The following is an 11,661-nucleotide window of genomic DNA, read 5'->3' as shown; positions in this document are numbered from 1 at the left end:
ATTTTCCCAACACCATTTGTTGAAGAGACTGTCTTTTTGCCATTGGACATTCTTTCCTGCTTTGTCAAAAATAAGTTGACCATAGAGTTGAGGGTCCATTTCTGGGCTCTCAATTCTGTTCCATTGATCTATGTGTCTGTTTTTGTGCCAGTACCATACTGTCTTGATGATGACAGCTTTGTAATAGAGCTGGAAGTCCGGAATTGTGATGCCACCAGCTTTGCTTTTCTTTTTCAGTATTCCTCTGGCTATTCTGGGTCTCTTCTGGTTCCATACAAATTTTAGGATTATTTGTTCCATTTCTTTGAAAAAAAGTGGATGGTATTTTGATGGGGATTGCATTGAATGTGTAGATTGCTCTAGGTAGCATTGACATCTTCACAATGTTGATTCTCCCAATCCATGAGCATGGAACGTTTTTCCATTTCTTTGTGTCTTCTTCAATTTCTTTCCTGAGTATTTTATAGTTTTCTGAGTACAGATCCTTTGCCTCTTTGGTTAGATTTATTCCTAGGTATCTAATGGTTTTGGGTGCAATTGTAAATGGGATAGACTCCTTGATTTGTCTCTCTTCTGTCTTGTTGTTGGTGTATAGGAATGCCACTGATTTCTGTGCATTGATTTTATATCCTGCTACTTTACTGAATTCCTGTATGAGTTCTAGCAGTTTTGGGGTGGAGTCTTTTGGGTTTTCCACATACAGTATCATATCATCTGCAAAGAGTGAGAGTTTGACTTCCTCTTTGCCGATTTGGATGCCTTTGATTTCTTTTTGTTGTCTGATTGCTGTGGCTAGGACTTCTAATACTATGTTGAATAGCAGTGGTGAGAGTGGACATCCCTGCCGCGTTCCTGACCTTAGGGGAAAAGCTCTCAGCCTTTCCCCATTGAGAATGATATTCGCTGTAGGTTTTTCGTAGATGGCTTTTATGATATTGAGGTATGTACCCTCTATCCCTATACTCTGAAGAGTTTTGATCAAGAAAGGATGTTGTACTTTGTCAAATGCTTTTTCTGCATCTATTGAGAGGATCATATGATTCTTGTTCTTTCTTTTGTTAATGTATTGTATCACGTTGATTGATTTGCGGATGTTGAACCAGCCTTGCAGCCCAGGAATAAATCCCACTTGGTCGTGGTGAATAATCCTTTTAATGTACTGTTGGATCCTATTGGCTAGTATTTTGGTGAGAATTTTTGCATCCATGTTCATCAAGGATATTGGTCTGTAATTCTCTTTTTTGATGGGGTCTTTGTCTGGTTTTGGGATCAAGGTAATGCTGGCCTCATAAAATGAGTTTGGAAGTTTCCCTTCCATTTCTATTTTTTGGAACAGTTTCAGGAGAATAGGTATTAATTCTTCTTGAAATGTCTGATAGAATTCCCCTGGGAAGCCATCTGGCCCTGGGCTTTTGTTTCTTGGGAGATTTTTGATGACTGTTTCAATTTCCGTAGTGGTTATAGGTCTGTTCAGGTTTTCTATTTCTTCCTGGTTCAATTTTGGTAGTTGATACATCTCTAGGAATGCACCCATTTCTTCCAGGTTATCTAATTTGCTGGCATAGAGTTGCTCATAATATGTTCTTATAATTGTTTGTATTTCTTTGGTGTTGCTTGTGATCTCTCCTCTTTCATTCATGATTTTGTTGATTTGGGTCATTTCTCTTTTCTTTTTGATCAGTCTGGCCAGGGGTTTATCAATCTTGTTAATTCTTTCAAAGAACCAGCTCCTAGTTTCGTTGATCTGTTCTACTGTTCTTTTGGTTTCTAGTTCATTGATTTCTGCTCTGATCTTTATGATTTCTCTTCTCCTGCTGGGTTTAGGCTTTCTTTGCTGTTCTTTCTCCAGCTCCTTTAGATGTAGGGTTAGGTTGTGTATTTGAGACCTTTCTTGTTTCTTGAGAAAGGCTTGTATTGCTATATACTTTCCTCTCAGGACTGCCTTTGCTGTATCCCAAAGATTTTGAACAGTTGTGTTTTCATTTTCATTGGTTTCCATGAATTTTTTTAATTCTTCTTTAATTTCTTGGTTGACCCATTCATTCTTTAGTAGGATGCTCTTTAGCCTCCATGTATTTGAGTTCTTTCCGACTTTCCTCTTGTGGTTGAGTTCTAGTTTCAAAGCATTGTGGTCTGAAAATATGCAGGGAATGATCCCAATCTTTTGGTACCGATTGAGACCTGATTTGTGACCTAGGATGTGATCAATTCTGGAGAATGTTCCATGGGCACTAGAGAAGAATGTGTATTCCGTTGCTTTGGGATGGAATGTTCTGAATATGTCTGTGAAGTCCATTTGGTCCAGTGTGTCATTTAACATCTTTATTTCCTTGTTGATCTTTTGCTTAGATGATCTGTCCATTTCAGTCAGGGGGGTGTTAAAATCCCCCACTATTATTGTATTGTTGTCAATGTGTTTCTTTGCTTTTGTTATTAATTGGCTTATATAATTGGCTGCTCCCATGTTCGGGGCATAGATATTTACAATTGTTAGATCTTCTTGTTGGACAGACCCTTTAAGTAGGATATAGTGTCCTTCCTCATCTCTTATTACAGTCTTTGTTTTAAAATCTAGTTTGTCTGATATAAGGATTGCCACCCCAGCTTTCTTTTGGTGTCCATTAGCATGGTAAATGGTTTTCCACCCCCTCACTTTCAATCTGGGGGTGTCTTTGGGTGTAAAATGAGTCTCTTGCAGACAGCATATTGATGGGTCTTGTTTTTTAATCCAATCTGATAGCCTGTGTCTTTTGATTGGGGCATTTAGCCCATTTACATTCAGGGTAACTATTGAAAGGTATGAATTTACTGCCATTGTATTACCTGTAAGGTGACTGTTAACTGTCTGTTGTCTGTGTTCGTTTCTGCTCTTTGCTGCTTTTAGGTTCTCTCTTTGCTTAGAGGACCCCTCTCAATATTTCTTGGAGGGCTGGTTTCGTGTTTGCAAATTCTTTTAGTTTTTGTTTGTTCTGGAAGCTTTTGATCTCTCCTTCTATTTTCAATGATAGCCTAGCTGGATATAGTATTCTTGGCTGCATATTTTTCTCGTTTAGTGCTCTGAAGATATCTTGCCAGTCCTTTCTGGCCTGCCAGGTCTCTGTGGATAGGTCTGTTGCCAATCTAATGTTTCTACCATTGTAGGTTACATATCTCTTCTCCCGAGCTGCTTTCAGGATTTTCTCTTTGTCTCTGAGACTCGTAAGTTTTACTATTAGATGTCGGGGTGTTGACCTATTTTTATTGATTTTGAGAGGGGTTCTCTGTGCCTCCTGGATTTTAATGCCTGTTTCCTTCCTCACATTAGGGAAGTTCTCTGCTATAATTTGCTCCAATATACCTTCTGCCCCTCTCTCTCTCTCTTCTTCTTCTGGGATCCCAATTATTCTAATGTTGTTTCGTCTTATCGTATCACTTATCTCTCGAATTCTGCCCTCGTGATCCTGTAGTTGTTTCTCTCTCTTTTTCTCAGCCTCTTTATTTTCTATCATTTGGTCTTCTATATCGCTGATTCTCTCTTCTGCCTCATTTATCCTAGCATTTAGTGCCCCCATTTTTGATTGCACCTCATCAATAGCCTTTTTGATTTCGATTTGGTTAGATTTTAGTTCTTTTATTTCTCCAGAAAGGGTTTCTCTAATAACTTCCACGCTTTTTTCAAGCCCAGCTAGTATCTTTAAAGTCATGATTCTGAACTCTAGGTCCGACATCATACTAATGTCCGTATTGAGTAGGTCCCTGGCTGACGGTACTACCTCTTGTTCTTTTTGCTGAGGTGATTTCTTTCGTCTTGTCATTTTGTCCAGAGGAGAATAGATGAATGAGAGAACAAAAGGCTAACAGGTTTACTACGTCCCCAGCAAATATACTGTATACAAATCAGAAAAGACCTGAAACCAGGGGAAAAGAAAGGGAAAGAAAGAAAAAAGAAAGAGAAAAAGAAAAAAAAAAGAAAAAAAAGATAAAAACAAAAACAAAACAATTCAAAAAAGGCAGAATATGATCAAATATGATCAGGCTAGTGCATAGATCAGTGCCACACACTAGATTTTGGGCGTATTTTGGTCTGTTAGAAAAAAGTGCCTCCTAAAATTTTAAAGGAAGAAAGACATATATGTACAAAATAAGGGTTGATACAATGAAGGGATGGAAGATGACTGTAAAGATGAAAATTATAAAAGATTTTATAAAAGGACTTGGTAAGATAAGTTGTTTGAAAAAAGAAAGAAGATTTAAGGAAAAAAAAAAAAAAAAGGAAAAAGGGAGAGAATGTGATCAGGCAGGAGACTAGAACAAAGCCATACACTAGTGATTTAGGGTATATTTTGATCTGTTAGAAGAAACTGTACCTCAAAATTTTAAAGAGAGAACAACTTATATATATATGCCAAAAACAAGGATAACTACTATGAAGGGATAAAATATGACTCTAAAAATGAAAAAAAAAAAATTTTTTTTTTTTTAAAAAAAAGGGATTTATAAGATGTTGGTTGAAAAAGGGAAAAAGAAAAATAAAAAAAAGTCAACAAAAATTAACTTTGATGAAATAATGAATCATGGTAAAAAAAAAAAAAAAAAAAAAAAAAAAGAAGCCATGAATCTATGTGCAGTATTCCCCTAGCGCTGGAGTTCTCCTATTCTCCTTGATCGATCAACTTGGTCTTGGCTTGCTGGCTGTTTGTGTTGATCTTCTGGGGGAGGGGCCTGTTGCTGTGGTTTCCAAATGTCTTTGCCGGAGGCGGAATTGCCCCGCCCTTGTCGGTCCGGGCTAAGGAAGCTGCTCCAGTTTGCTCTCAGGAGCTTTTGTTCCCTGCAAGCTCTCGGCACAGCTTTAGAGGACCAGGGCGAAAATGGCGGCCTCCCAGTCTCCGCCCGGAGGAGCCGAGAACTCAGGGCCCCACTCCTCAGTGCGCCCCCAGAGAAAAGCAGTCACTCCCGTGTCCCCGGTCTCCGGCCGCTCTCCATGCTCACCCGGCCTGTGATCGAGCGTTGCTATCTCTGGCACCCGACCCCGCTCGGAGTCTCCAAATCCAGCAGATCCCTGCAGTGCGTTCCCGCACCGCTCCTCCCCGGGAAGGAAGGGGAGTCTCCCCGGATCTGCTGCTTGTTGGGTCCTTGCTGGGGGAGCCGTGCCCCGACTGGGCCGCAGATCACAGTTTATGGCAACCCCGAGCTGAGAGCCCGTGACTCTGCTCCGTATCTGCAGCCGGCTTCCCCGCCCCGACACCTGGGAGCTCTGCCGCACTCAGGCACCCCCGGTCTCTCTGTGACCCCAAGGGTCCTGAGACCACACTGTCCCGGGAGGATTCCACCCCCCGCTTAGCCACTGCAGCGACGTCCCTCCGCCGAGCCAACTTTTAAAAGGTCCGATTTTGTGCTCCGCGGCTCTAGCACTTGCCAGAAGCGGCCGGCGGAGGCCCCTCCCCCGCCGTTTATCCTCCCGAATATCGCCTCGGATTCACTTCTCCGCACGTCCTACCTTCCAGTAAGTGGTCGCTTCTCTGTTCAGAGAGTTGTTGCTACTCTCCTGTTCGATCTCCTGTTGAGTTCGTAGGTGTTCAGAATGGTTTGATCCCTATTCAGCTGAATTCCTGAGACCAGACAAAATCTAGGTCTCCTACTCCTCCGCCATCTTGCTCTGCCCCGAAAAGAGTATCTTTGAAGAATATCATTGAACACTGCTATTCAGGACAAGCACAGATTTAAATGAAGAGCCAGTAGCAAGAAAGATCACCAAATCTCCTGGAATTAAATCATCTGGAGGAAAAAGGGCGTTTATGCTGGTGACCAAGGCTCAAAACAAAGACCTAAATATTGTTGAAGGAACAAAACTATATTTTCCACATATAATAAAGTGGAGTTTGGGATCCTTGTAGTACATAGTCGTCCAGATATGCTCTTGTTCTTCAGATATATTCTAAGCCAATGGGTGTTAGCATGAGAGCTGTGACCTCAGAGGCCCCGTGTGGGACATCAAACTGTGCAGCCGGGGAGTCTATAAAGCCTGGAGTTATTGCCAAGAGTAAATGAATGCTTCATAGCCTGCAAGTCAACACTGCTCTCTTGTGGCTGCTATCAGGAATAGCAATATTGGGGTGAATTCAGTTCTCAACCTCTGCTTGGTGTTTGAAAGCTGACTGACAACTCTGTGTTACGGAAACTCCTGGGATCTCCAACACTTAGGCAAGAGGTGGTGAGTGGCTTCAAGAAGATACTGTACTTCCTGCTCGTAAGGCATGTGGGAATTTAATGATTGATTAAAAAAAGAAAAGGATATAACAATTATACTCTGATTTTCTTTTCTTCAGTGACACCCAAAATCAATATCAAATTAATGACCTGAGTCTGGAATTCACAAGGGTAGAATGTATCTTGGTATTTAATAAGATGTTACATTAGCAGTATTGACTAAGGACTATACATAGTAATAACGTTTATTCATTTCTTCATCTCCTCAACCAAAAATTAGTTGAGTGCTTTATGTGTGGTTAACACATTAGTGATTAGTATAGACAGTTACCAAGACATAAACTACTTTTAGAGAAATTATGCTCAAAATAGCCCATGAACTATCATTATTCCCAATTTTGCAGATTGGGCAATTGAAAAAAAGGTAAAATACTAATAGTCATTCAGCTAACAGACCAGAATCAATAGAGAAATCAGACGTGTTTGCTAACTAAATCCATTTTTCCTATCATGTTGTCTAGGGATTGAGGTACATTTTTAGACTTCACCTGGACAGCTTTGTAGTTCTCTGAAGTTTTTGCACTCCAGATTATAGATAGCAGAGGCAATGCACATCAAAACCCATCATATATTGAATTAGTCGATGCAAGAGTAAAGTTAGTTACTACAACAAAGATATCGCAGTAACTACATGATACTAGTTTACTTCTCATCCAAACCCATTCCAGTGTATGGGGGCTTTGCTTCATGTCAACTCTTGGGGAACCAAGCTTCTTCCATATGTGGATCCTCCATGTATTAAGCCCTTAGGGATCCCCACAGATATTTCTGAATCTGGCTGATGTACAAGCATTTTTTTTTCATTTAAAGATTTTATTTATTTGTCAGAGAGAGAGAGAGAGAGAGAGAGGGAGAAAGCACAAGCAAGGGGAATGGCAGGCAGAGGGAGAAGCAGGCTCCTCGCTGAGCAAGGAGCCTGATGTGGGACTCAGTCCCAAGACCCTGGGATCATGACCTGAGCCAAAGCCTTAACTGTCTGAGCCACCCAGGCACCCATTGTTCTGGATCTTGTAGGAGACTTTAGTGGCTCAATCTGAGAGAGATTTACATCACTTTTTCTATCGTTCCATTTGCCACAGTGCTCACATAGATCCAGTTGCCAACAGGTGAGGCTGGGTCACTGAATATTTCTTAAGAGAAATGATACAAGAGAGACTCTTGCATGTAAAAATGCTTACCCTCTTCCCAAGGGAGACCACCCAGGCTCTCACAAAGTCCAAGATCTTGAGCAGTGAATGTCTTCTCCATCAGGTCCTGATGTGATTACTCGTGGACCATTTTTCTCCTCTCACCACATAGGTAATGGTGGAGCAGACACTGGTACCCGTCATTAAGATTCCCATTTGGAGGTGAGGCATGGAATTTGTTCAGCAGGAGCTTTTCCATGGTAATGCTGGAATACTTTGGGGGACAGGCACTGCCACATTTTTACCCACTGAAGTGGTGGAAGTTCCCTGAACTGACACTGGTTATGTTCTCTGGGAGGAACTTGCCATCGTTTCTATGACCCCTTGTTCGGCCTTTGGGGGTGTGTGTCTTCTTCATTGTCCCCCATGGCATTATGTCATGCAGGCACTGGAACACGTGACTTCTTTTGCATTACTGCATTTGGAGCCTATTTCCAGCTCGTAAAATATTAAGATCAAAAATTGCTTTAATCCTTAATCAAAAACTTCCTTTAAAAGCCAAGCTCAGGTATCTTTGTCAATAAACACCGTCAAAAACCAAACAGGTTTCTGAGCTATTTGTATCAGCGCAGTTCCATGCACTAGTAATCATATGCACATATGTTCTTAAGCATAATTTAAAAATTTTTCTTTCGTTTCTTTATTGTCTTTTCCAGTTCACCATGCCACTCCTTTCTAGGTAATGGTGTCAAAGGCCACTGGACTTGAATAAGACAACTATACACATAATCTACTCTTCTCGGGGCTGGTTTCTGTGAGTCTGTGTTTTTCAAAGACAATCTAAAACTTTCTCTTAACCTTTGACCTCCCAAGCAGTAGGACAGGTTTTCAAGACCCCACATTTACGGACTTTCTCTATTTCTGCTTGAAGGCCAGCCAACTTTCTGCTAAGCTCATCTACTTATCATAATAACTTGTCAATGGAATCAACAATCACAAACACACACAATTATTTTCAACTGTAACCAACCATTTCCCCTAGATTTATTATTTAGTAGACATGTCAGCTTTCCTTGTTGTGTGATCTTTCTAAGATTTGTTGTCAATTTTCTCAGTGTCTGCAGCATTAGTCAGGATAAGTTGCTGGCTGTTGAAACGAACAATTCCAATGTGTTAGGGGTTTAACACGTACAACTTTATTTTTTGAGGATATCCATCCAATACATGTAGAAGAGGAGGTGCTCCTTCACGCTGTCTTTTAAAAAACCTAACTTCTTCCATTGTGTATTTCCATCATTTGTAGGGCCGCATGTCTTCAGTGGATTAAGTGCAACTGGCCAGAGTGGTGGGTAGAGAGAGTAGAGGACATCAAGTAGGCTGTGAAGATTTGCCTAGAAGAGGTATGTGCCATCTCCTTGGCCAGACTCAGTCTTATAGCCCCATCTAACTATAGGTGAGACTGGAAAATATAAATTTATCTGTGTGTCTAAGAGGAGGGAGAACTCAGTTTAGTAAACTTAGCCTTGTCTCTGTCATTTATACACATTGATTGTCAGCTGAACTCCAAGCTGTGCAGTGGGAGGGGTGAGAAGTTGTAGGAGACCTCTGGAGATTTTGTGGCTCCCCTGGTCTCTCTGAGACAGTGAGCCCTACAGCCTGACCTGCTGCTTGTTTGCCTCTTTCGGAAACCTTATTAAGTAGATCATCAGGTTTTATTTTAGACTCATAAGAGAGAAGCAAAGGAGACTTTCTGAGTCCCTTCCATGTTTTCCAGTCATCCCCCCATCAGCGGTAAGGATGAAGAGAGGGACATTGGTACGCTGCATCTTAGTGGATGGGTACAGGGATCTGAATGCCCTCCCCTCCAGACCCAGTCTGTAGCCCAGGACTGTCCAAACACATTCCTAAAAGCTGCCTTAAGATTTGCTAGGATGACATCAGGAGTCTGACATGGGATTTAAATGAGCAGTGCATTCTCTGCTCAGTCCTTGCGTTTGTGCAGAGTTCTTGTGGTCTGTCAAGAGACGTTGCTCTTAGGACACAGCGGGTGGGGGACCTGATGAGTTAATATTCCAGGGAAGGACAGACCTTGTTGGATTTCCTCCACAAAGTCACTGAATTTATTGCCTTCACTTCGATGTTTATAATAGAATTAAGAACTGTGTCCTGTTTGAGAAAGAGGCTGTGAGTTTCCTTCGACCTACGCTTGCTCCTGAAAAAGTAAATATTGATTTGTCTATAAATGGAGCCAAAAGAGGTCTGTTTATGGGTCCATGTGCTGTGCTTCCTCAGAGCTGGGTGAGAACATTTTCCTCAACTCACCCAGCGCCTGGGTGGCTCAGTTGTTAAGCGTCTGCCTTCAGCTCAGGTCATGATCCCGGAGTCCTGGGATCGAGCCCTCCATCGGGCTTCCTGCTCCGCGGAGAGCTTGCTTTTCCCTCTCCCACTCCCCCTGCTTGTGTTTCCTCTCTCGCTGTGTCTCTTTCTGTCAAATAAATAAATAAATAAAATCTTAAAAAAAAAAAGATTTATTATTATTATTACTTGTGTTATCCTTGGTGTGACTTTATATAAAGTTTTGGTCTCCCTCTGTAAGGTGGCAGAAACCATTTTTTAATGTGCATATCTCAAATATGTAGTGCTTTGTCAAAGTAGGGTAAAAACATTTGTTCAATGAAAAAGTAAAAGTAATTTTATCCTTGCAACAAATCTGTGTTGGAAAGTTTGTTATACCTATATTTCAGATGAGGGAATTGTGGTTCTGAGAGCTGATGAACTTTCCTCAAGGAAAAGCAATGAGAGAGTACTAGAACAAGGGTTCAAACATAAACCTCCAATTATCTCTTCCCAATATTCTTATGATCTGACAGTGAAGAGGGATTATTCATTTAGAAGAAACACAGGGATCAGGGTCTTTTGCCCAGAGTAAACTGTGTGTGCTAGCAACATTCTTTCACAGAATGATGGTTCACTCATGAAATAGTTTTCTTCATTTAGCATATCTATCAACTCTATTTGATGCTGACAAGGTCCTTGGCACTTCAGCCAGAACCTCCAGGTAGCAAGGCAGAGGTGGGGGCAGGAGAGTAGTTAGTGCATGCAGGGAACAAGATTATATTCTATCTACATTCCTGCCCTGATGTCTCCTCCAGCAGTTGTGGGTAAGAAAGTGTAAGACCTAGAACCAGACTCACACTTGCTCTCCTCTTTCCAAAATTCCGGTGTCCAAAGCCCAAAAGATCCTACATTTAGCTTGAGAATCCCTATCATAAGACACATCTGGGAAGGTCCACAGGAGCGGTGATTTTCGAAGTCCTTCTGTGCATCAATACAGAGTGGTGGCTGCACTTGTTTCCAAGGAAACAATGCCAGGTGTTGCTGTGTGGAAGGTGAAGATCGTTAGCAGTTGAACTTTCTGCAACCACACTTAGGTGACAGTTTAGACCAAGAACAGCCATGAAGGTAAAATCTCGGACATGAGACCACATGTGTGTAAACAGGGTCCCTCCCAGGGATTTGCTTGGGTCCAGACCACTGATGCTCCCACTGCGGGAGAGGGGTCCACAGGAAAAGTGCTCCCTGGCCCCCAGTTGCCCATGGTCCATGCTTCCCTGAGGTCTATGCTCCTTTGATGGCTGAGGTCTATGCTCCTATGTTCCTCTGTCACCTCCTCCACAGAGTTATAGGGCTCTCAACAAAGTCAGTTTTTCCCCACAGGTGCATCTGCATAAATTTTCCGGGAGAAGATTCTCATCACACAGTTTCCTTACCCTTCTTTTCCCAGGGTTTCTTTATTTAGACTTCCCAAGAGCCTTTGACCTCTACTGCCCTTCTTTTATTGACAGTCAAGCCTTTTACAGTATATTCTCTTGGAAATAGATCATTGGGCCTCAGGGACCTAGTGCTTAACAAGGGCACCAGCTCCTGTGAGCAATGGGGAGAGGGGCCGTTGTGGAGGCAGAGTTCATAAAATCAGCCTCCAAAGCCCTTGCAGCGGCCAGTTTAGTGTTTTCTCCAGCAGCCAGAAACAGCAGCAGTGCAGGCTTCTGAAGCTGGTGAGTCTCAGGCTGTACCAAGCAGGACGATTGTGTGGAAGGAGATTATGAGGAGAGGAGGGGAGTCCAGGAGCTTAGTCTGTAAAGCAAAAGGAACTCTTTCAATAGGGCCTGGTGTCCATGCTGACCCTGCCAAAATGCTTAGATCTGGCATAAGGCTGAGTGGCAAGAACTGACCTAATGCTGTTATTTCATTAGAGATGAGGCTGAGTCATTTTGTGTCCATCCAGGGT

The sequence above is a fragment of the Zalophus californianus genome, chromosome 11, assembly GCF_009762305.2.
Source record: "Zalophus californianus isolate mZalCal1 chromosome 11, mZalCal1.pri.v2, whole genome shotgun sequence".
Lineage (NCBI taxonomy): Eukaryota > Metazoa > Chordata > Mammalia > Carnivora > Otariidae > Zalophus > Zalophus californianus.
Note: the sequence above shows the minus strand (reverse complement) of the source record.